This window comes from Stegodyphus dumicola, chromosome 6, assembly GCF_044657685.1.
Source record: "Stegodyphus dumicola isolate Sdum_Otavi_A_Nest chromosome 6, ASM4465768v1".
Classification (NCBI taxonomy): domain Eukaryota; kingdom Metazoa; phylum Arthropoda; class Arachnida; order Araneae; family Eresidae; genus Stegodyphus; species Stegodyphus dumicola.
The window spans coordinates 765,153-792,469 of record NC_140773.1 but is presented as its reverse complement, the minus strand read 5'-3'; the positions used below and the strand labels follow the sequence as shown (position 1 = coordinate 792,469).

The 27,317-nt window shown below is 35.5% G+C and overlaps 2 long non-coding RNA genes across 2 annotated transcripts in view; both read right to left on the bottom strand.

Annotated features, from left to right (window-relative positions):
* Window positions 1–300: 300 nt before the first annotated feature.
* On the bottom strand, window positions 301–5,849 carry LOC146996641 (uncharacterized). The gene is made up of 3 exons (XR_015041437.1): window positions 5,717–5,849; window positions 3,965–4,045; window positions 301–606 (listed from the first exon to the last, which is right to left on the bottom strand). It is a non-coding gene; the product is annotated as an uncharacterized LOC146996641 (long non-coding RNA).
* Window positions 5,850–15,946: 10,097 nt separating this feature from the next.
* Window positions 15,947–27,317, bottom strand: part of LOC146996640 (uncharacterized) — a 36,337-nt gene continuing 24,966 nt past the window's right edge. Inside the window, exon 3 of the long non-coding RNA XR_015041530.1 lies at window positions 15,947–23,360. This is a non-coding gene — a long non-coding RNA (uncharacterized LOC146996640). The remainder of the gene's footprint in view (window positions 23,361–27,317) is intronic.

Sequence of the window (27,317 nt, the reverse complement as noted above, 5' to 3'; positions counted from 1 at the left end):
CAAGTATCATCCCTTCATAATAAACTATTGTTGTTCATAATAAACTATTGTTATTGTAAAGATGTTTGTTCTTGATTTCATGATCGCTATAGTCTGGCTGGAAGTGTATCTTTTGAATTTCACCTTGAAGCAATTTTTCCATCACTTTACAAGTTAAAAAAAAAAAAAAAATCTATGTTCACTGTATATACATGCATATATATGATTAGTGTCATGCTTTAGATTTAGATCATATAAAGGCATCACACATATTACAAACCATCTTACTCTCTCGAAATATTTGCTAGTATGTAGGTGACATTCAAATCAATGCAATTCCAATTCTACAGAAATTAGCTAAATGACCATGCATCATCTGTGGGTACAATAGTCGAAAGCAGCCTGAGAAGATGAATTTTAGCCACATGAGGCCAAATACATTCACTGCTGTAAAATGGCTCATTTTAATATAATCTGCCCTCTTAAAATGAAAGTTAGTGCAAAGCATATCAAAATTCCTCAATACTTACATTTAGCAAATATTAGAAGTGCAGAATTTGGATTTTTTTTTTTTTTTTTTTCTTTCAAATAACAACCTGATGCTAAAATACTTGCTTTGCCTTTACCCTACAAAAATAAAAATAAAAGTATATATAAAAGACATATACTGGATAAAAATTGCATGTGAAATGTAATAATTAATTGAAACTATATAAATATCACACATGAACCTTTCAAGATAGAATATGTAGCAAATTTCAAAGTATATGCAGCTCAGCTCACTTACATATAGTATCAATAGCTTATTTACATATACATACACTGCAAACTAAAAATATTATCCTATGAAAAGAATTTTATAGCTAAGCATATGAAATTATTTTTTATGCATAGACTTATGCCAAATATTTACTCATTAATAATGAATAAAACCTTTTTCCCTCTTTCTTTCCAATAATTTTAGCTGAGCAAAAGTTCTGTGAGCAAAACTAATGCTTTTAGGTCATCTATCTATCTATATATATATATATATATATATATATATATATATATATATATACACGTTTATTACATAATGACTACAAAACTATCATTAAAAAGGCCTTTGGCACTAGAGGCACATGCATTTACCGCTTATCTTTAAGAGCCAGAAGGAAAAAACTATAAGCCATTTAAGAATAAAGACCAATGTGAGTAATAGATGCAAAATTACTTTACTCTAGGTAATTAAAAAGTAAACAAAGAAAAGTTTTAAAGTATTCTATCATTTATAATCCTAATTAAATTCTATCATCTATAATCCTAGTTGAATTTTTAAAGATTTTTACCACTGAAATCAGCAATACTTGGTACCAGAAGATCAGGGCGTTTTGTTTCCACATATTTCAAAATTCTTGGGACGTAAAAAGATGAAAACTTTTTTAAATGTCTATCATTAGAAATTGTTTCAGTTTCTATACAATTTCTTACATGGCAATCTATACAATTTCTTACATTCAATTGTTTTTATGACTGAAACATACTGAAATGTTTCTTTTACAATTTTGGTTTCAAATTGACCTGTTTTTGTATTCAGAGCTTGATCCAATCTACTGCCAAGCATAATTTCGACAGCTTCGATAAAATTCTGACAGCTTTTCAAAGCCTTTATTTGTCCTTTAGTTGCTGACATGCCATCAAAAATCTGCCTAATGGGAAGAATGCCTCTGTGGAGGTCTTTCTAAGGCAAACTGGTTCGTATACACGTTACACATGGAGAAAACCACAAAAAAGTCCATGCAGCCAGCTTCTTCATGCGATTCAAACTCTGGACCGAACTACCAGTGCTCAGCGACTTTGCCGCTGGTGGGTAATATTCAGGGGATGTGCATTAATGTTCGGAGAAAAAGCATGATATTAAGCATTTGTAAGTAAACAGCCTGTTAAACATGGTATTTAGGGCATATAAATTAAAATGAGCGCAGGGGCGTAGCTAGAGGAGGGCAAGGGGCATCTGTCCCCGGGCGCAGGATCCAAAGGGCGCCAAACTGATGTTACGGCATTTTAGAATTAAATGTTTTCTATCCTTGGGAAGTAGTAGGGGGCGCGAAATCTTCAGTTGTCCCTGGGCGCTGAAAACCCTAGGTACGATTCTGAATGAGCAGCAAGAAATATAATATTAAGCATACGTAAGTAAAATTTACATAAAGTAAATATTAGTTACTGAAATCAATTTGGCCTTCCCCCATTTTCTCAAAATTGTTCCAAAAACTGTTCCGTTAAGAAAATTTTCGGCAACATATTATCTTAGAAGGAAACATTCTTTAAACGCAATTTAATAGTTCTTTGACTGTATCTCAACCATTATGCTTAATTTCATGCCGAGACAAGTACTCGAGTATGCAGTTTTGTAAATTTTCTTTGCAAACACTTTAAAATCACTTTTAGAAAACATAGCACGGAAATCAGACAAAATAATAATAAATTGAGAAAAAATGACACATGCAAATAAATTTTGAACAGCAGCGAAAGAAAGCGAGGAGGCCGCAAGAGAATTCTACCAGCTTTGTGCTTTTGCAGCGTTTACATTTACTGGATTCTTTGCGGTAGTGTTTTCGAAGGCAGGTGGAAGGATGGTAACTTTGAACTTCTGCAGTTCATAAAATTTCAGAATGCAGTTCCAAATACTGATATACATCTGTAAATTTTTTTCATGACTGTTGCGAGAAGAATTTTGCAAAGTACAAATGGATTAAAAAACACCTAAGACTGAGAAATTGTACCATACTGTCTACAAATCAGCTGATAGAATAGTAAATCAAACTTTTAGAATACTATTAATGATTTTGTGTATAAGGAAAACAAACAAAATAGTACTTTACGGTATTAGAATTAATGTTTTGTTTCAAAACTAAACCCAGATATTTTGTTTTTATGTATATCATTTTGACATTTTATAGACTTTTTATTGTGCACTGAGTGAGGCAGCAAGAACTCTGGCTACACCTCTAACAGTGTTCACATAACTTAGTTATTGAAAATGTAAACAAGCTGTGTTACCTGAGTCTTTAAATCCTATCTAAACCAGGAAATGAATTCATATGAGTTTATTAAAATCAGGTTACTTACATTTCTTTCCTACTTTAAAGGACTGTGGATAAGAAAAGGTTTATAAGACTTGTTTGATACAACAATAGCTTTTGCTAATGTAAACAATTATATTATTTTGAACATTACTTCATCAGATCCTCACTCATTTTAATATCACTAGGAGAAGATATAATAACTAATTGAAATGAAAAGGCAATAATCTTGAAAAGTAATAAGTAAATGTCATTAGTTTAACTTTCTAACTATTGAGTTGATGTATATGAATTAATCTATGAATCATTTTAGAATTATCGTTTAAATTAGTATATATTTCGACAATTTTGAAAGTATGCCTGACAAGTTTTCTTAGAAGGGGGAAATAAATAAATAAAAATAACCCGTCGAATTAGGTTTTCTCCCGCAATAGAAGGGAGGGGAAGCTGTTTTTTAATTGTGCATTCTATTATCTGTTAATAAAATAAGTTAATTTTTTTAAATATGATAGGCGCTGCCACAAATATAAGGCAATATTGCTTAATTTTCATATTATAAAATAAAAATGCATCAAACATTTAGGTTTTATGGCTTACATATAAAAAGTCGTTTTGTTTCAGTTGAAATAAAAATGTTTAGATATAAACGAATTTTACTATTTAATTAAGTCTGAAAAAAACATGCCTTACATTTTTTAGAAATAAATACTGTTTTTTTTTAATTTTCTTATTTGCATTAAAAGAAATAAACATTTGGTGTACATATTATATATTGGCATATACGTATATTTGTCAGTAAATACATATTTAGCATAAAATAAATACATGTATATAGCATATAAAGTCAACTGAATATCTGGAATTTTCAAAAATCCGGACTAGGTATAGTTTTTAATTTAAAACAGAGTAGAAAATAAAATTACCTTTTAGGACATTAACAGCATCTTCGGGAACTTCTTGCAGTTATAAAAATCTGATAATTTTGAACTATTATGTAACGCCTCCTGAAAAAAGTATTTTATTGTGCTACAGTTTAAAAAAAAGACAAGGGGCAGATAAATTTGACAATTTGCTGTGGCACAAGTATTAGGAATATAGAACCTATGTAGAATGGGACAAGGTACAAAAATTTTATGCTTGGTCTTTGATTGAAAATGAATTCTCATTAAATAGTTATCTGCATGAATTACCTGGAATATTTAATAATACAATAGTTTTTCAGTTTGTCATCAGAAAATCAAAACTTATTATTTTTTTTAAATAGCTGGGTTTTCTTTTAGTCCAAAGGGGCAATTCTCCCAGAAGGACTGTTAATTTCGTTTTGGCATTTTGCATATATTTTGCATTTTGCATATTCCCGATATGTTTCATTTCAAAGGACTGTTAATTTCGTTTTGGCATTTTGCATATATTTTGCATTTTGCATATTCCCGATATGTTTCATTTCAAATTGCTGCCACCAAACATTATATTAAAAGAAATTAAATAATGAAGAATCTGCATGAATGTATGTATGTTTCTCGCATTATAATAAAACAACGGTACCTAGAGCCAACAAAATTTGAATAAGGTAATCTTCCATAGAATATGGGCATGTGGAAGCCCTAATTTGAATTTGAAATTGGTTTTATTATTTGCTTTATTATTTAATATTTTGTAATACTTCAACGAATTTTTGATTAACAAAGTAAACGATTTCAAAGCGAGCAATGGCAAGACTGTACGAGTAAAATATATATATATATATATATATATATATATCTCCAGCTCGCGAGACTCTGTATTGGAAATTCTAAAGATATGTTCATTTTAAAATTATTTTGCGATATTGCTGTTGAATGTTTTTATGGTTTAAGTGCGAAGAACGTGATATTTAATAAATAAAGGTAACACACAAAATGTTAAAAAAATGCCCCTTTGGACGTAATTTAAAATCTGAAGCTTTCAGTCTTTTTTAAAGAATGCAAGATTTTTTTTAAATCGTAAACGGAAAGCCGTCTTAGCAGCTTTATTGGTCTCCCGGACTTTTGAATGTTCAAGAGGCCTTAGTTACACCTACACTCTCGAGAATAACAACATATTTGCAAAAATATAAGTTTTAGAATGCTGATATGACCCAAGTAGTGGAATATTTTGGAAAAATTCAGCTTTGCAACAGTAAGTGAATTTTATTGTCGCAAACTATAAGCAGAATTTATAAAAAATGAAAGTTAAAAATCTATTAAAAACTACTAGAAGCTGAAAACGATATGAGTTCAATAGGAAATTCAGTAAAGTATACGGTTTTTATTTCTTCCAATACTACCAAATAATTTACACACTTGTGTTATAAAAAAAATCAAAACTTTAGTATGCATTTTTTTTTTCCACCGCTGTTCTTCCTATTTGAAATAGGAATGCATGCAAAACTAAATTTAAATAATTAAATTCGATAGCTTTGTGTAAATTGTTCAAAAATAAAAATAATGTTAAGAATTATTTACAAAAAGTACCATCCATACGTACAGCTTTCATTGTGTTAGCAGTACATAATAAATAAAACTACGTTACAGCATTACACTCTTAAAGCAAATTTACAGACACCTAAAAAAAAAGAGCAAACTAACTATAATTTATAATAATTAAGATATTTATATTAAGAAATAATTGTATATATATTTTAAAAGCGAACTTACTTTTGGCAAAGGAGCTGTATCCATTGTTACGACTGTCCTCGCTTGAAATGGCGCTTAGCCAAAGAACAAACTTGTTTGGTCAGTCTGGGTGGACGATGACAAGACAGGGGGTCGTCCTGCTCCTTCAATTCACTCCCTTCCCCAAGGTTATTATTGCAAGTGGGAAACATGTTCTGCTACCAAGACAGTAAATTTGCGTTGTTTGACACGCAACGGAGCGAAAACTGCTGTCACCCTCCAAATCCCACTCTGCGAGATTTAGAGTGTATGTATAAAAAACACTAAAATTTCCTATTGTAAGGATAAACCCTTTGTATATGTGATTACGGCAAAACCCCTAGGGCTATATGCATAAGGGAAGGAATGGTTTCGTGGAAAACATTTTAAGGGAAACTGGCTGGTAAATACGTTACACATGAGGGAAACCACGGAAACGCCCAATGCGACCTGGCCGTACGCGGGAGTCGAACCTCGAAGCAAACTACCAACGAGTGACTTTACCGCTCGGCCGGTGATGGGCAGATAAGTATAAACTGAAACGAGTCAAGTCCAAGATGAAGCCGAAGGTAGTTTGAGAATATAAAAACTTGTTGTTGTTACTTATTCTCACTTGTCTGATAGTAACACCAGCCCAAGCCCAAAAATTCCTCGTGGCAAAGTTGGTTGGTTGGTTGATTTTTTAAATGGCACAAAACCTCGAGGGTTATTATGCGCCAGACAAATGGTAAGTAAAATTCAAGATGCATAAACACACTGTATCGAGTGAATTGATGAAATGAACCTGAAATGCTGATGAAGGCATGGAGAAATGACTTTAAAATGTCCAGGCAGAAATGACTGAAAAATGCTGTAGCATCAGGTAGAGCAGGATAAAATGTAGTTCAAATCATATGGTAAAAGGAGATGTCTTTTAAAAAACTTATGAGGTTGATGTGAGGTTTCTTCCAATGAGATCTGTTAAGTTAACATTCGTAGAGTTGAAATAAAATTCACGTTTCTGACTAAAAGCAGGACAGCAGGTTAAAATGGGATTGACTAAAACGGGAACGTTGCAAGTGCCACAAATAGGCTCATTATCTCCTTTCAAGAGGTACTGATATGTCAGTCTGCAATGACCAATTCGTAAGCGAGTGAGTAGTACATCCTCCTTTCGATTCCCTGTACTCCAAATTGGGTTTTAGCTGCCTTAAATTGTTCAGAGTTGGGCATTCGCAGAATTCTTACCACCTGAACAAGAAATTTGTTCTAATGTAATTCCGTATGCCTGTAAAAGGGACATCTTTTTCTGAGGTAATATCAGCAGATTTTGCTGCAATATTGGCGAGTTCATTGCCTTTGATGCCAGCGTCTCCAGGCACCCAGCAGTATGCAATATAATAACCTGCGTTTCTCAAACGGAGGTGTGGCTTTAAAATTTCTAAGACCTTTGTATTTATTGATTCAAGAGCACTCAGAGAATCAGAGTAGATGATGCATTTTCTGCTATTCTGCCTAGAGATAAAGATCCATGTGGCAAGGAGCGTAAGATACGTACACTGCAATAACAAAGCATTATTGACATTCCACACTACTTTCCTGTCTTTGGCATCAACCTTGAGTACCTTACACTTGCGAATCCGATTTAGCTGAGTTCCACCCACAATTTTGATGAAGTGCAAACCCCCAGGGGGGAATGGAGGGTCTCCTACCCATTTCCACTTCCACCAAACCACACTAGGAAGCTCCACGAGCTCGTGTGCACACGATAGTTTTTGGCTCACCGTATACTTCGAGTTCCACCATACCGCACTACACATTTGCAAACATCCATGCCTTCTTCGGGATTCGAACCCGGGGCCTTCGTCACCGCAGTCAGCCACGCTAACCACTATACCGGTTTTGGCAGCGTATAGAACTTATCTCATTCATATTAAAAATTTCTTTTCCAGGTGTGTATAGAACTGCTTTCGTTCATATTGAAATATTTTTATATTTTCTCTTTTTCAGGCGTAGAACTCTTTGGATGCAGCCCGCTGTTGGAAACTCGGCAATCAGTTAATATGAAGTATTATGTCTGAAGATCCAGGAAAATATCTTTTTTGTACGTATTTTTGTTTCGATCTTCACTTTCTTTTAAAGTGTCATGATTTTATGTTACAAAAGTTCAGAGAAATGCTAATATAAATATTTCGTACTCTTCGGTTATCAGCACCAGATTCAGAAATGTATGAAATGAATATATGCATGTATGTATGGATGTATGTGTTCGTATATGCATATGTATATGTGTGTACCTATGTATGAGTATGTGTACGTTATACATGCATACATACGGACATTTCCGAATCCGGTTGCGACAACAGAAGAGTATCAAGTACTTTTACTACGAATTAAAAGAAAATGGTGAGACAATTTTTTTTAACTTTCATTTTTCCTCTTTATTTATTAGCGTTACATTATTTTATACCGTTTTATTAATGAGCACTTTTGAATGTTAAATTTTGAAATAGGCTAATTATATTTAACAAAGCAACATTTTATAATTTAGAGCAAAGTTTTTAATTTATGGTTTTCGACTGAATCGAGTTTTTAAATATCACGAAAGTTATTTACTGTATTAAGCATTATTGACAGGCCCATCAGCGGCCATGTGTAACGTTAAAAACGGGCCAGTTCCTCTTAGAATGTCCTCCATGAAAGCATCGCTCCCTTTCGTATAGTGCCTTAGTGCGGAGCAGGTAAATTATAACAAAGCATTATTTTCCACACTGCTTTTCTTACTAGCGTTCTATTACATCTTAGGTATATCTATTAAGCAAACACAATTTTAAATTGTTTTTTGAACTTTGATTTATAAATTAAATTACTAAGCAATTTTTTAATATCCTAAAGTAAGTAAGTTAGTTCTTCAAATAACTGCTGAAAAGAATTAGATTCTAGAATATTATAAATTGATGATGTCTGCCTTTCGGTTTAGTTTATTATGGCTAAGAGCACTAAGGGCCTAACTGGAGGGATGTCTTCGTGAACAGTTTCTAAGGGAAACTGCCTCGTATACATGTTACAAATGAAGAAAACCACGAAAACGCCCATGCAGATGCGCGTAATTCTTTTAGTTTCATAAATATATCGCTATCTATGAATGTTTTATTTTGTCCTTTGAGAATAGAAATAATTAACAGAAAAGGATTTTATTGATTTTATTTAAACTGTGCCATTTCTAAGCCCTGTAATTTGGTCTCTACAATCGAAGAATTCTTTTAATGAAGAGAGAGTTTTTGATATATTATTTTGACATTGTTTTCTTTTGATACAACTAACTTTAGTATAGTGCCATTCTGTAGTAAAATTACTACAAATCGTTTCTGGATAAGGTGACCGCATTACAACCTAACCATAATAAAGTGTTTTTTTTTTCATCGCATAAGTTATTTCTCCCGCTTCTCTAGCGAGCCTTCGTGGTGTAACGGTAGCACGCTGAGCCGGTATTCCAGAGGTTCGTGGTTCGATCCCCGGCGAAGACGGTTTGCTAATTTTTCATCTTGCCTGCTTCCAAAAAATCCTAATGTCTCTACAATCGAAGAATTTATTTTAAGTGAAACGCGTCATCATGTCGTTTTTTGCTAAAGGGCGTAAACAAGATATGTGTGTTTTAGCAAAAATGACAATAGTTAATATTAAAGATGCCATTTTAACGAGTAAGGGATATAATGAAGAGTTCACTAAAGATTTATTTTTTCGCGTTATTGAGGAACGAAAAGAAATAGAGGAACGTGAATTTAACGAAAGAAAACAGCGTGAGGAACGCGAGCAAGTTGACCTGGATTCGAACCTAGGTCGGAATGACCAATGTTCAGCGACTTTACCGCTCGATCGCTGTTGATGACGACTATTGAATTTGGTTCTAGAACTTAAAAGAAATGTAAAATTTCTCCCAGGAATTAAAAATCCGGTAAATTCTTGTTCAGAAAGTTTTCCCGACTTTGTACTTCATAAAATTATGCAAATGATTTAGTTTCGTGTATGTTTAAATAAACCTGAGTTGAAAAATCATCAAGTATGATAAAAATCACAAGAAAACTCATGCAAGTAAGCAACCCTACCTTGAAGATGGCCTTCTTAAGCTCAACTATTTAGTTTTCATTGAGGTATTTCCTCTTTGGTTCACATAGCACATATTTTACTAATGGCATAAATCACTTACGACACAAAAACAAATTAAAGCAATAAAATTCCCTTCATTAAATGCAACCTAATACGGAAAATTTCTTTAACCCGTCAGCACACGCGCTGGGGAAAAATCCACCACCCACGTAGTCTTTTCTTAGAAAATAAGAGAAGGTCGTACGTGAACTTTCTAGTACTTTATGTACCTTTCAAGATCAAGGTTAGGAAGTGGTCGTCCAAAGGAATTTTTCCCGTGTCCATGGGATTTTTGTGTTTTCGGGTAAGGCATGTGCAACGGGATTGTAGATACCCCGCGCGTGTACTAACGTTTCACTTCCAGGGAGACATTCATTGAGATGCGTGCGTACGAACGAGAACAGCAACGACTGCGGGTTCTTCTCGCTAGTGTTGAAACTGATAGCGAAATCGAAAATTCCGATTCTGAGTGCGATAATATTTCTGAAAGTACTCACGAAACTGTTTCTGATCAGTGATATGATGATCCCCATGATCTTCTTTGACATCATATAATTTTTATGTTTGAATAGATGGAACAATTTGAAGTAAAAAATTACCCTCGAAAAACGTTCGGACACGGCTGCACAGTATAGTGTCAAGAAAAGCTTTAGAAATTTGAAACATCCAACTGAGTGTTTATTGCAAATTATTGATGAATAAATAATGGAAGATTTGGTAAAATCAACAAACATTTACATTTCATCAATAAGAAACAAATTCTCTAGAGAACGTGATGCACAAGAGACAAACGTAGATGAATTAAAGGTGTTGTTTTTCCTATTATATTACGCTGGAGTGCTGAGAGCAGCACTCCAGCGTTTGCAAAAATATGTACTTGTTTGCAAAAATATGTTATCACACTATGTGAGGATTGTTCAATGTGAGGAGATTATTTGAATAATAAACTCAGGTAAGAGGGGGTGGGCGGAAAAACTATGTGTTATTTATATTTTTTAATATTCTTATTTATAATCTATTCTTTGATATGAATAATTGTATGACATTATATTCAGTTTTAAGGAAAAAAAGCTAGTAAGAATGCAGCCTTTTCATATTCCTCTAGTACTTTATCAAACCACTCTTTATAATAAACACTTATGTTTAAAAAATATGTATATATGAAAACGGATTTTTCTAATATAAAAAATCATATATATATCTTATACTCGTATAAGTTAGTAATTTTGCATAAATTTCGATTTTTATGGCATACTTTAGGTAACCAGTATGGAAATGTTTGTATAACTTAAAGTAAGATTATCTCGAATTAAAACTGGAAAAAAGGTTTAACAGAATTCAAAAAGCTATTAGTCATTTATCCATTCATTGAAAACAAAGAAAATGCTTTTATTTACACGTTGGGGGGTGTGAACTCCGAAAAACAAACACTGGGGTAAAATTTGTTCCGCTCGGGTACTAACGTAGCGCAGTGATGCGCGTGTGCTGAAGGGTTAAGAGGTCACCGTGTATAATGTACATGTGACGTACTAGTGTACACCGTAACGTGCACTTCCCTTATCATCCACTTGTGTTGTTGTTGATTTTGTTATTTATGCTCGTTTATCTGATAATAACAACAGCTCAAGCCCATCAAATTCCTCGTGGCAAGGAGCGCAAGATAGGCTTGTCGTTGGCAACAGCCTTGAGCATCCTGCAAGTGAAATTTTGATGGAGAGCACCCCGAGGGGGGATGGATCCGAGGGTCTTCTATCCCTCTCCCCTTTCACCAAACCACACGACATGTCGTACCGACACTATATATTTACAATCATCCATGCCTTCTCCGGGATTTGAACCCGGGCCCTTCGTCACGGCAGTCAGCGACGCTAACCACTATACCGGCTGGGCCGCATCGTGTACTTTTAATAAGACCTAATAGCTATACTTGCCAGACGCCCCGGCTTGACACGGTCAGTTCTGGTTTTCAGACAAAATCCCGGTGTCCCGGTCGGTTTACTTCACGTCCCGGTAAAAATTAAATTTCATTTTAGAGATGACCAAGAAAGTCTAAAAATAATTAATTATGAAGGATTATTTAGGATAATTACTTTGCCATTTATTTCTCTACTGTATCAAAAGTGAAAAACCATAGAAGATGAATGGTCTACTAATAAATATCACTTCTATAGTGAAGACTACAGAAGAGTGATTGTCTCGTTATTATGCTCGATGCGAGAAGCTCTCCGGGCGAGTCCAATATTGGTCACTAAATCAACATTCGGCGAGTAGTCCAATACTGGGCGAGTCCAATACTGGTCACTAAGGCAACGTTGGGCGAGTCCAATACTGGGCGAGTCCAATATTGGTCACTAAGGCAACGTTGGGCGAGTCTAATATTGGGCACACCGTAGCTAAAGCGCCAGAGGAGATTTCCTTCCAAACTACAGCGCTTCGTGTGCAATAACATTGGACTCGCCCATTGGACTCACCACTAGCCGCTTGCGATAGAGACAAAGAATAAAGGGATTCCCAATTCAAATTCTTGATAGAGATCAGGTACTTCACTCAGTTGTCAGTTCCTGTCAGCGGTGCCTGTTGTGTTAGAGAACTAGCGCTGTTTTATTTACGTTTTAAGTTTATATGTTCTCTATTAAAATGCCAAAACGGTCGTGTAAATTCACTGAGGATTTACAGAATGAATTCCCTTTTTTTTGAAGAAGGTGTATTGCACGGGCACTGGTAATCAAGATCAAGACCACAGAGCTAAATGTTCACATTGCAATTCTGAGTTTTCGTTTGCCCACGGTGATCGACCCGATATAAAAGACCATTTTCAGTCGAGTAAACACAAAAGAGTTAAGCATGTGCTGATAGCTCATCAAACCTGACCAGTTTTTATTTTTAAGACTGCGAGTTCTAATGACAAAAACTTAGCAGAGAAATAGGCGACCATTGCTTACCACACAGCAAACCATAGCCTAAGATTTAATTCGAATTCTTGTCCATCAAAACTAATTTCTAAGTTTTTTTAACCTAAAATATCACTCGGAAAAACTAACTGTGAGGCAATAGTTTTAAATGTCATCAAGTCTTTTAACTCAAGATACAGTACCGTGAACTCATTCAACACGGGAATACTCGGTTTCTCTCAGTGATGTCCGCTCTTGAAAGAATTTTACAGATTTTTGAAGGTTTGAAAGCGTTTTCTTAAGACCAAGAAATGTGCCCATGAGCAATAAAAAAACTTGTTTACTGCTTTAACGGGCGAGCTCTACTTGTGGTTTGTCCACGGACAGATTGCACTGTTTAACAAGGCCATCCTGTTAATGGAAAAAGATAACACTACAGCGTTTGAGATTGCTGAAGCTCTCAAAAGAAATCTGATTCAACGACCCGCCCCCAATGGCTGACCCCTCAGCCGGCTTCGGCTTGACCAGAAATAAGAGTCATTTTATTATAGAGGCAACTAATAGGTGTACCACCTTTGCCTCCTATGAAGGGACGCATAATTACAACCGTACCTTCTCCTGGATTCGAACCCGGGCCCTTTAGTATCGCAGTCAGCTCCACTAACCACTATACTGTCTGGGCGCCATAGGGCGAAATTAGAGTCAATAAAATGCGTTCTTGTGTTTTCAGCTGTGGTGTTATTGGAAGTTATTCTTTCATGATGGGGTACCCAAACGTTTTTAAAATTCAGAAAAATGTGAAGGCATTCCTTATTCTATTGTTGATGCCACTGTAAGTTTTGATGCCAGAATGGCTGCATTATCTTTTTAATATTTGTATTTTTCTTCTTACAGAATTTCTCCATATGAAACTTGTTGTTCAAAGAGGAAGCTGGCTGCAGAACTCAACGGCCTCGGACTTGCTGAAAAAGCAATTTGCCAGGAACTCATACACCCTGGGAAAAATGCATAATCCTGACTACGGAGTGTTCAGAGATCGTGCGAGCTTCGCTGTTTGGATTTGTTTTCCATTGTGTTGTGTTTATGTTATTAGTAGTTTGAGATGGTAACTACTGGTTGCGCTGTGCCATACTGAGAAGAGCTGTATGAGTATTTTTGCGAAAAGCTCTAGATCTGTAAAGTATTTCTTTTGTGAAAATAAATTTTAGCAAGCTCTCATTGTTTCTGTGTGAAGTCAATCTGTTACGAACACGTATGCACGCAGCAACATTATTTAATTAATTATTCCAGATGATCAGATGTTACAAAACCATGGAAAAAGTTAAAATTTCATGTTTGCAACGTAGGAAAAGTGATAAAATAAGTAAAAATCAACTTTTACGAGTGATTCTGTTAAAAACAATTAAGCGTTAATTTCGTTTGACGTTTGAATTTAACCTTGAATGACCTTCAGTATGACCGATTTGACCTTTAAATGACTTTCAATAACCTTCAAAAGGAAATTTTTGCTAGAAACCACCAAGATTAAATTCCACTATGTGCGTTATTTCACCTATATGACCTTGACTGACCTTATATTCGATTTATTTAACCTTCAAATGACTTTTAAAAGTCTTAAAAGTACGGAAACGTGCTCAGTGACCTTGAAAATCCGTTATTCAACCTTGAAGGGCTATTCTTGAGGGTGAATTTTGTTCACCTGAGTTTAGTTTGAGCTACTTAACCTTGAATGACCTTCAAGTTGACCGATTCGACCTTCAAATGACTTTCAAAAGTTCTTCAACATACAAACTTAATAGAATCTGATGGTAAATGACCTTGAAAGGTCCGTTATTTAACCTTGAAGGGCTATTCTTGAGGGTGAATTTTGTTCACCTGAGTTTAGTTTGAGCTACTTAACCTTGAATGACCTTCACGTTGACTGATTCGACCTTCAAAAGTTCTTCAACATACAAACTTAATAGAATCTGATGGTAAATGACCTTGAAAATCCGTTATTCAACCTTCAAAATGATTTTCTGCTAAAAATCACTAAGCTTCAATTTCAATAAGGGTGTCAGTTGAGTTATTTAACCTTGAATGCCCTTCAAGTTTACCGATTCGACCTTCAAATGACTTTCAAAAGTTCTTGAACATACAAACATAATAGAATCTGATGCTAAATGACCTTGAAAATCCGTTATTCAACCTTGAAAATGATTTTCTGCTAAAAATCACTAAGCTTCAATTTCATTAAGGGTGTCAGTTGAGTTATTTAACTTTGAATGACTTTGTATTCGCTTTATTTAACCTTGAAATGACTTTGAAAATTTTCAAATTTCAAGACGTGAGGATGAGTGACCTTAGAAATCATTTCAAAAGAGCTTTTCTATTAGAAAACTAAATTTCATTAATTAAATTCATGTTATTTAAACTATTTAACCTTCAATGATTTCACAATCGAGTTATTTGACCCTGATATGACTTTCAAAAGTTTCAAGTGCGAGCGTTATGATTTCCGAAGCCCACCAGCGACTGATTAAACACTGGTAGTTCGGTCTGGGGTTCGAGTCCCGGCGAACGGGCTGGCTGCATGGTTTTTCCCATATGTAACATGAATACGAGCTAGTTTCATATGTAACATGAATACGAACTAGTTTACCTTAAAAGACCACCATGAGGCATCCCTCCTTTTCCGTGTACTGTCTTCCGTGAGATTTTCTACAAGTGATTGCTCATGTATAAAGTCATACCACTCATAGAGTCGTATCACTTATATACCACTCCTAGAGTTAGTAAATAATATGAGTGATAAGATTTGAAAAAGGAATTAAATATTTTAAGTGTCTTTTGTAGCCTAGCAATTGGCAAAAGGCAAGCTGCTGAACGAGGCCCGATAGCACAGTGGCTAGCGCATCGTGCAGCTCCGGAGTTCGATCCCCAGGCTGGACAAGGTTGACTCAGCCTTTCAACTTGAGGGAATCATCTCTTGAGTGAGTCAATAAAATGAATACGAAGTTCGCCTGGATACTAGCAGTTTTGCTGAACTCTAGTAGTTCAAAGCAGTATTTCTTCGTAAGTGGATGATCGTGAGCGATTTACGAAAATCCTCTTTCCCTCAGTCTAATCTCTTCTCTTTATCTGAAGGTGAATTACGTAATTTATAAATCAAATTTCCTGTAGTTGTAGGGAAGTGTGGGTGCGTGCGTGCGTCTCTTTTAAATAATCATGCCAGATGAACAGGAAGAAATTTTCAGTTTATTGAAGCTTATAATACACAGTAAATATACACAGTAAATTAATAGCTGTAAATAGCTCCTCGGATACTAAGCGATTTCTGCTGAGCACACAAAAAGTAAATTCGAAAACGCAATTAAAGTAAACTAAATTAAAGTAACGAAAAGTAAATTCTAAAAGTCTCTGAACTGCAACTCTCAGAGCTGATTAATAACAACCATTATACATAAGGTGTAGCACAGGTTAACAATTTAATGGCTGTCGGATTCAGAATTAAAAGATCTATCATTCTAAACAATAAATAAATATTTATATACATAACATGAGACCACAAATGGATTTCCACACAAAATGAAAAAACAAATATAAGTAATTAACGTGTTTTAGACCAAAAAATATACAATATTATAGCAATAAACAAAAACAACAAATTTAAATATTTAGAGGAATTTTGTTGCCACCATTATGAAACGTTTTCATACAAGCTGCTAGCGTTCTGTAGAAGTTCTGTATCGAACTTTACTCGTAATCCTCTATAGAATGATTCACAGATTTGAATTCTTTAGAGTCGAATCGAAAATCAGTTCCAAAATTTTATAAAATGGTATTCTATAGAAATTTGTAAAGTTTTCAATGACCAAATGAAATGATTTTCAAAATCAAATGATTATAATCAAAGTCAATTTTCAGTTTCGGATATACAATATAGAATATATAAAATTAAAAATAAAAACCGTTTTATTCATTAAGTGTTGAACCATTTTTTGAATGGAAATTCTTGCTCTTTCTTTCCTCTCTAGCTTACTGCTGTTTAGTCACATTTCAAGGTCACTTTAATGTGACCAAAGTGTACAGTACATTTATGTTTCACTTTGCGCAATTTTTTGTAAAGTACGTTTTGGTTCCAATGTCGAGCACAAATCATTATAGGCATCGACCACTACAAAGTCGGGAAACGCTGATCACTTTATTATGGAGGCGCCTAAAAGTTGATGCACTGTGGCCTCCTGTGAAAAAACGGACAACTAATTATTCTTTGCCTTCTCCGGGATTCGAACCTGGAATCTTCGGTACGGCAGCCAGAGTCACTAACCACACTACCGTCTGGATGGCTTTTTTAAGTATTGCTTATATAATACAAAAATTAAATTTGTTAAAGCAAAAAAATCAATTTAAATCACAAGATTAAATTTATGCTCTTAATTATAAATTTTTAATCCCTGAAATTAAGGTTTCGTACACGAAGTTAAAATAATAAAAAAATGGTTTCAAACTCAAAACTTAGTTTTAATTTATTTAAAGTGTATTTTTATCTGAGTAGTTTTTGAAATGAAAACAATATAGGAAAAAAAATCACAACTGTTCGGCAAATTTCTAATCTCCCCTTCACGTCACATATCATTTTAAAATTTAGATTAGAAAATTCTATTCAAAAGCTAAAACATAATTTATTTTTTGAAATCTCCAAAAACATATTCTCGATTTTATAATGTTTTAAATCTTCTACAGGATGTTTTATAGAAAATTAAAATAAGGATACCTATTTAGAGATATTTAAAAATATGATCAAATTTTCTATAAAGAGCATCTGATATTTCTGGTAGAAGTTAATCAACTATTAGTTGTTTTAATAAGCATTTTATAACAAGGGTGGCCGAACTTTATATTAGTAAGAGCCGCATTTGGAATTTAGGGAATTTGGACAGCCGCAATTATATATTCTGAAAAGCCACAAATCCATATTTATATAATTTTAAAAGTAGTGAAACATTTTTATTGACAATTTGCCTTCGGCATGTAATGATGTGTCGAACACAACACGAAGTTTTGTAGTGTCTTTGTTTTCTACTTTTACACCCTGATGCAGTAAAAAATATTTTTTTCAGTTCTTAAATTCCTCCAATTCTTTCACGATATCTTTTCGTAAATGTTGAACTATCACAGTTTTGTGAAGCTTGTGGGACTTCAGATTCTTCTCGAATCTGGATCACAGTGACTGAAATCATTTCCCTGCTACTTCAGAATTATGCCGTAATTCACCTGCATGCTAGTTGCATGGCAAGGAAGCCGTATATTTGTTATCTTCCAAACTGAATCGCCCAACCGGTCATACATATGGGCACAGCCCCAGCCCACCTAGCCGACGTAGTCGGCCTTATGGTTCAAAAATAGGGCTTACCCCTCCAACAAAAAACGACAGGGCCAGCGAGCCGGCCGTGCCCCATCCATAATATGCTTAAATTCTTAAAAGTTCCAAAATTATCAACATGCCAGCAAAATTAAATCTTATTCTTTATCTAATGCAGCTCTAAGATACCAAGCCCGAGCCCCGAGTAACTAAAAAGTTAGTAAAATGAAACTAAACAAACTCAAAAATACAAGTCTGAACTGGTTGTCCAGCTTAATCTTTTTCCTTTTAAAAATCGCATTCAAACCAAACTATCAGAATAAAATTATAATTATAACTGGTTATAAACCAAAAATAATAAAGACGCCACATAATCAAACACACAGCTAAAACACAAAACTAAGAATTGTGTACTATAATCACTTTTATACCATAATTCCAATTCTTTCCTTATTAACAATATTCATTATATCTCTTGCAAACTTTTCTAAAATATTATATTTAATATCCTCTATTTTTCTTACATTGTATTGGTCCCTCACGCTCCAAGTTAAGCCACAGTATTCGACGAAGTGTTCTGCGTTACCTAGAGTATTACAATAAAGGCAATTTCATCGCCCAACCGGTATAGTGGTTATCGTCGCTGACTGCCGCGCCGAAGGCCCCGGGATCAAATCCCGGAGAAGGCATGGAGGTTTGCAAACGTACAGTGTCGGCGCCGTACGGCGGCACTTCAAATTTGCGGCGAGCCAAAATTCCTCTCGTGTGCTTTGGTGGAAAGGGAGAGGGGTGGAAGACCCTCAGGCCCGTCCCGCCCGAGGTGCTCTCCATCAAAATTGGGAGCGGACTTGACCTCAATCGCATTGTCACCAGTAAGGTGCTCAAAGCTATTGCCAATGACAGGCATATCTTGCGCTCCTTACTACAAGGAAGTTCGTGGGCTTAGATTGATGTTACTGTCAGACAAGTGAGTTACAGCAATAACAACATGGATTCTTGAAATTTTCTAAAGGTAACGTTGTGTTCTAAGCTGTATAAAAACTTATAACGTTCTTAGCTGTAGTCATATTTGTTAGAAATTCCGGAAACTTCGAATTAAGATAAACTCATGAATTCAAACTCGAATCAACTTCTAAATTCCTTTTAACTGCCGCCCAGATAGAAAAATGGTTAGTGATTCTGACTGCCGTACCGAAGGGCCGGGGTTCGAATCCCGGAGAAGGCGTGCATATAAATGGTCTGTCCCTCCATAAGAGGTAATGGTGGCCACCTATAAGTTGCCTCCGTAAATAAAATGGCCACCGCTTCATGTCTCAGTAGTGGCCAAACCTAAAATGGCTAGTGCCCGAAATAAAAAAAAAAATATTTAATTTCGAGCAAATTCCGTTTGATATTAAGCGTTTCTAATGCGTTAAATATATAAATTAATGATTTTATTTAAAAAATTGTTTGATGGAATCAGTATACAATATTTCCATGCATTTATTTAATTATATTTAATTATTTTTTGTTTTTGAATAGCATTAAATTTCCTATCTAATAAGAAATAAATATTTATGTTTAATTAATCATTAATTAATCTTCATTTATTTCTCAAATGTTAAAATAATTAACTTTTAATTACGAAAAAATAATTACATTTCACATTGATTAGTTTATGTTTCCTAACAAGTTCGAAAAAGAACTGAAATAAACTAATTACTTCCTTTCGGACACTGATCAGTTTTAGTTTACCGTATATCCTATACATATTTTACTCGCATAAGAGCCACCCTGTGGATATCCCTTTTATATAAGATTCTATACGTTCGACTTTTAGAAAATATATAAGGCAGCCGATCCACTGGAACAGTTAGAATATCGGCCAGATGGCCTCGCTGACGGAATTAACTCCACACCGTGAATAGTTAATGAGTTCTATAGATAATTACAATTCTGGTAAAGGTATGACTGAGTTACAGGGATATCCCTGGTATAGTCAGCTATGTAATACATTAAGTGTAACTACGAACATTTAACATAATCACTGATATAAAAATATAAAATAATACATTAATGCAGCCAATATATGCAATTATTGAAGATCAAATTAGAGTACATGACAATAATTAAAAGATAATTGATACATATGCACTTAAGAGCCAAAATATTATGACCACCACCTTCTTAATAACGTGTTATGCGATCTTTGACCTGCAAAACAGCTGCAACTCGTTTTGGCATGCATATTACAAGTTCTTGGTAGATGACTGGAGACACTGTGTACCAAATATCTAAGTAGCGGTCAAGAAAAGTAGAGGTATTAACCCTTAAAGGGAGAGAAAGACTTTGTATGCAAAGGTGCAGGGACAGCTTAAATGTTTTTGTGTTTTTATGTGCTGTGTTATTCTTTTTAGTTTACTAACCTAATTATCTTTTTTTTTTTTTTTTTTTTTTTTTTTTTGTTAAGCTCTGCTAAATTGATTTTGTTTTTTGTTTTTATTTGGACACGGCCGGCTCGCCGGCTCCTGTCGTTTGTTGTTGGAAGGGTTGCGCCTGCTTTTCTTCATAAGGTTCAACAAACCAGGCGGAAGGGCTGCGCCCGTATAAAACAAAAACAAAACAAAGTAGAGGTATTCTGATATAGTAGTGTTTGATCTTTGAGCTTCCATTGCATGATATCCCAAATGTGTTCTACGGGGTTAAGTTCCGGCTTTTTAGGGAGCCAGGACATTAAGGGGGCTCATACACCTTAAACCCCTTATGATCTTCGAATATGTGACAGTTGCAAGAATTGATATATTTTACCAATTTTAAAAGCAATTACTTCCAACGTTTTACAGCTGACTACATAATATAGCTGCTTTGGAAACTAGTAACCAGAAAGTTTGTGCAGCCACAAATATTTCTGTAATTTAATCCGCTTCGTGACAAAAAAAAACTTCGTCCTGTTTCCACCTTGCGCGCATGATATTTTAAAAATGGCTAATGGTACATACTTGAAATTTAATGAGTGAGCTAATAAGTGAGCTGTAAAACGTTGGAAGTAATTGCTTTTAAAATAAATAAGTTATCCCAATTCTTGCAATAGTCATATATTCGAAGATCTTATGAGTTTTAAGGTGTATGAGTCCCTTTAATTCATCCTTAGGCTCCTGGAACAACTCCAACACAGATCGACCCTTCTGATATGAGGCGTTAGCTTGCTAGAAGATTCAATTTCCAATTGTGAAGACAGACGCCGTGTAGAGGTGAAAATCAACGTTCATATAGTCCAAAGCTTTCATGGTCTGTTCTACCACAATTAAAGGCCCCAGAGCCGCCCTTTAGAACTTCCCGCAAAGCATAATACTGCCACCACCAGCCTGTGTATAATCTACTGTGTCTAAAGGGAGGAAGCAACTGTTCGTCTGGAAGATGGCATACCCTGACTAAGACCATCGACGTTATGAATGAGAAATCGTGATTCATCCAACCATACAACTGTATTCCACTTTTCCATGATCCAATCTCTATGTTTCTGGAACAATTGTAGGCGTAATCGACAGTGACGTTTAGTCAACAGAGGAACACGATGTGGGATGTTCTCTACACAGACCCATATCCAACAGCATCCACTGAACTGTATGTTCCGAAACACTCGCCATTTGGACCCGTAGTGTATTGGCGTATTAGTTGAGTTACCGTCTGCGCCGATTTTGTTGTACCAATCAAGACAGTTTCCGACGTCCTTTCTGCTTGATGGCGCGTGGACAACTAATACCTTCGCGTCTACTGCTGGTTTCAGTCTCATTTATCCCCTTTGCATAAATACTAACAACGGCAGATCGTGAACAACTTAGCTCAGGTTCGGAGATACTCTTTCCGAGTCTCTGGGCCATTACAAAATTCAGTTTGAAATGGCCTCTATCCAATTCGCTTTGATCAGCAGCCTTTCTCATCACTCGCAAACGTAAGTGCAAAAATAATTCCTTACTTTCCCCAACATCAATTAAACACCATTCCCACTTAATCACGTCTAAACGTCATCCAGAAGATTTCAATGAAAATTGTGGGGATGGTCATAATGTTTTGCCTCGTAAGTGTATATATATAATACTAAGTAAATAATCATACATAATCATGTAACTAATAATCATACATATTAAATAAAACAAATAACTCATGAGAAAGAAATAAGACAAAAGCAAATAAAAATAAATAGTACAGAACAAAAAATGGTAATTTAAATAAGCTGCGTTAAAAAACTCAAGTACATAATACATAATTCCTTACTTTCTCCAACATCAATTAAACACCATTCCCACTTAATCACGTCTAAACGTCATCCAGAAGATTTCAATGAAAATTGTGGGGATGGTCATAATGTTTTGCGTCGTAAGTGTATATATATAATACTAAGTAAATAATCATATATAATCATGTAACTAATAATCATACATATTAAATAAAACAAATAACTCATGAGAAAGAAATAAGACAAAAGCAAATAAAAATAAATAGTACAGAACAAAAAATGGTAATTTAAATAAGCTGCGTTAAAAAACTCAAGTACATAATAGGGGTTGCCCTGGCGACGAAGATGGCAGCTGAAGTTTACTCCAACTTGTTTCAGATATTATGTGCCATACTGACGCAGCTGCGTATGCATTTCCAAGCATACAGATTTTGTGAAGTAACTTCAGCCCTAGGCACAGATATACTTCTACGCTGGTCACCTTTTGCAGTATTTCGGCAAGCAAACGGATAATGATCAAGATCTGCTACCACCCCGCATGAGCACGGGCGGTTGGAGTTATCGGCAATTCGGAAAATTTCCCTAGTCGCCGGTTGTTGTAAGTTCCTTAAAGACGCAGGCACCTTTATGCAACTCGGCGATTGTTCCCCGCCAGTACGGAACCCATCGTAACGGTGTTCTGACATAATGATGTCGCTACCTCGACGACATCCAGGTTATAAGCTGAGCTTTACGATGGGGACTCCAAATAAAGATGCTCTAATTGTAAAGTACCAGCACACTTCGACTACAAATTATGAGGCGATACAAATTATGAGGCCCACTTATATATATGTTTAAGATGGTAATCCCGCCAGGATGATAATTACGGGATGATGGATGAAAGCTGCTTTCTCCACTTTAATGAAGCTGAGAAGGGCGCCGGCACTTTTATGCAAGTCGGTGATTATTCCTAAAGTAAAGATCTTGACGAAGGTCGCATTCTTTACCATAAGTAATGAGCTCTGCAAGGGTTCCGGCAATCCTTAGGACTTGATGAAAAACGGCTAACTTCCAAAACGTGCCAGGAGCCTGTAATCAAATCGGAGAGTATAGTATTATTACATTATATACATATGATAATATTATTAAACTATATACATATTATTACATTATTACATTAATATTTTATTATTGCATTATTGTATTACATTTGGGTTACAGTACTGTTACATTATATACATTTTATTACCGTGTTATTTTATTATATTCATATTATTGTATTATTACATTATATACATATTATTAAATTATATATTCGATTTCGCACTAAGTGAATTTAAGATTATATATATATATAATGTTTTCAGTTATTCCAACACATCGTGGGTGAATGGTGAGGTTTTTCCATTTCACGTTTTCGCAGATGGTTGACGAAGTTGGAATGATTGCACCACGGAGAAAAATGGCGACTCAGGACTTTTCACTTTTAACAGCATATCTCTATTTTATTTTAGAGCAGATGATTTTTTTTTCAGATGAAGTTATTCAAATAACACAGTAATTGAATTATTAGATACGACTGACGTTATAACGTTCCAACAAAGAAAGAGGAGCATAGCGGAGGCGTTAGCAGAACGAAGGCGAGAAGGTATCTGGGTAGGAGAACTTATGACGCAGCATTTATATGAAAGGTTATGTAACAGAGTAGCTTCTTTAAAAATGTAGAAAAACTTATGACGCAGCATTTATATGAGGAGGTTATGTAATAGGCGCGAATGTTCTAGAAGGTACTGGTCTAGGGGAAGATCCTGAATTGCAGAAAATTAATTAAAGGTTGCTGGTTCGCAAAGAGCAAAGCCATCGGTATTTTTTTATATTTTACATCTCCCCTCCCCGTCAAAAAGAGAGGCCGGGGTGAGAAAAGCATTAGTACAGGAGTAAAGCAAAAGGATGAGAAAAGACATGAAAACATCCAGGACATAGCGTAAAGAGCAAAGCCATCGTATTTTTTTTATATTTTACATATTTATATATATATATATATATATATATATATGTGTGTGTGTGTGTGTGTGTGTGTATTAATTCATTAATATTTTATTATAGTATTATATTCGTGTTATTGTGTTGTTACATTATATAAATTTTATTATTGTATTATTATATTATATTCATACTGTTGTATTATTACATTAGCGTGTTATTGTATTGTCATATTATATAAATTTTATTACTGTACTTTTACATACATATTATTGTATCATTACATTATGGAATTATTATATTATCACACTGCACTGTAGAGACTTTAGGTAATTTTTTGAGGCCGCAGAGATTGAAAAATTAAGAACGCCTTCGCCGGGAATCGAACCACGGACCTCTGGAATACCGGCCCAACGTGTAGAACCACTACACCACGAAGGCACGCTAGGAAAGAGGGTGAAATACCTTATAGCATATATTTTTAGAACTACCTATGTTACTTAATCAGTTATCATGACTATAACTTCTCTTTTTCGCTTCTCACCAGAATGCAAATTAGCTGTTTGTGCATTTAAGCTGAGGATTTGAAATCTTGAGAGAGAGAGTATTTCTAGCATTTGCGTGTTACGAGGTTAGTTTTTCTGAAATTTAGCAGTTCGAGCCAGCTGTCATTTCGGTACTAAAAAGTAACAACTCATTTCTGTTGAGCAGACGAACACAGTCGCGTCAGGTAGCTATCCGAAATATATGAACCATTGTACAATGAAGACTATTCTACAAGGTCCGGCTATTAATTTCCAGGACTCATGGAATAACTCAGAAGAAAAAAAAGTTAAACACATAGCCATTTAATATGACTCAAAGTAATCCCCATCAGCCGTAATGCACGTCTGGGCTCGGCTGTACAAATTTCGGAAAGAAGTTTTAAAAGTCCTCTTTCGGAATGCTCTTTAATAGTGACGTTACAGTTTTCTTGATGGCTTCGACATCCTGAAATCTTGTTCCCTTCAGCGAATTTTTCAGCCTAGGAAACAGCAAAAAGTCTGCGGGTGCTAGGTCTGGAGAGTATGGTGAATGCTGCATTTCAACGACACCATGCTGGGCTAAGAATCGCCTCACAGGCAACGCAATGTGTGGGCGGGCATTGTCACGTAGCAGCAGCCAACTCCCATTTTGTTGTAAATGAGGCCTCACTCTACGAATTCGTTTTCGAAGTCGGTCAAGAACTTCTGTGTAGAACTGTCCATTGATAGTCGTGTTAGGAGGAAGAAATTCATGATGAATGAGTTCATCGCAATCGAAGAAAACGATTTACATGACCTTCATTTGGACTTTTCAAATCGAAATTTTTTCTACCGTGGTGAACTTGGAGATCGCCATTCGGAGCTTTGATGCTTGGTTTCAGTGTCATATTGATAACACCAAGACTCGTTTCCCGTGACTATCCTATCCAGGAACGCAGGGTCAGCATCAGCGTTGTCGATAAGTTCGCCACATGCGTCCAGTCTCAATTTGCTTTTGTTCGTCCCTTAAATGGTGAGGAACGAATCTGGAACAAATCTTGCGTTTGCCTGGGTCTTGCGTCAAAATTCGCCGTCCATGTCTTTTTGTCCATGTTCAGTCCATTGGCGAGTAGTCGAATAGACAATCGAGGATCCCATTTCACCATATCCGCGAACTTTTTCAATTGCTTCCGGCGTGCGTACGGACCGCGGCCGACCTGTGTGTGGATCATCTTCGATGCTTTCGCACCCGTCCCGAAAGCGTTTAAACCATTCATAAGTTCTTGAGCGGGATACTTCAGGATACCACTTACTTCAGAATGGCGCCGATTGCACTACACATGCGCAAGAAAGCGCTCTTCAATATGCAATCATTTGGCCATCTTCCGACTTTTAGTTCTCCTACAGTTACGTCAGTCCTGGAAATAAATAGCCAGACTTTGTATGAACTTTTCCGAATTTGAAATTATATAAACACAACTTTATTTAAACGCAACACGGAAGAAGCAATTAAGATTTATCCTGACTCATCAGGTTTCTCAGAAGAAGTTTATCGGAAGGATTGAGGACTTTACCGAAACGGTAACTATTGGACTCACCAGCGGACGATAGGTAAAGCGCTGAACAATGGTAGTTCGAATCCCGGCGAACGGGCTGGTTGCATGGATGTTTTTCGTGGTTTTTCATTATGTGCAATGTGTGTACGAATCAGCTTCCCTTAGAAAGTCCTTCCCAAAGGCATTCTTCCTATTAGCGCCCGGGCCCACCAGCGGCCGAGCGGTAAAGTCGCTGAACACTGGTAGTTCGGTCCGAGGTTCGAATCCCGCAAACGGGCTGGCTGCATGGGTGTTTTCGTGGTTTTCTCCGTGTGTAACGTGTATACGAGCCAGTTTCCCTTAGAAAGCCCTCACCGAAGGCATTCCTTCCCTTAGGCAGATAGCCCTAGTGTGCTTTGCCATAATTAAATACACCACACCTATTAGTCTCGCCAAGATAAATTATTAAACCCTGATTACAAAAATTTTCGATATACAAAATTTAATAGAAAAAAGTAGAATTCTGTTATGTAAGCTTTATAAAAATACGCAGTACGATAAATAATATAAAAGTCTGTACTGGCATTTTCTAGGTACTATAAAGTACCTCAGACAGCAAATAATCTTTTTCTTATTTAAATAAGAAATGTGTTAGAATGGCTTATCACTCTTGTATTAAACATCAATAATTCACTTATGTTAAATAACAACATAGACATTAAAATAAAAAAAAAAAGGTTTCTTTTTCTTTTTTTAAATTATAGCAAGCTGTTTCTGACAATGCGCAGTGAAATGACGGTATCGTACTCCAATCAGATTCCCCAACTTGTTAAAATAAATCAGTTCAAGGAAAGATGCAATTCAGATAATGTCATTTGCGGCAAACTCGCTGAACAATGGTAGTTCCGTCTGAGTTTCGTTTCTCCTAGAAAGTTCTCCACGAAAGCATCCTCTCCCTTAGGCATATAGCCCTCGAGGCTTTGCCATAATGACATAAACCAAACCAAACTTATATCATAAATTTA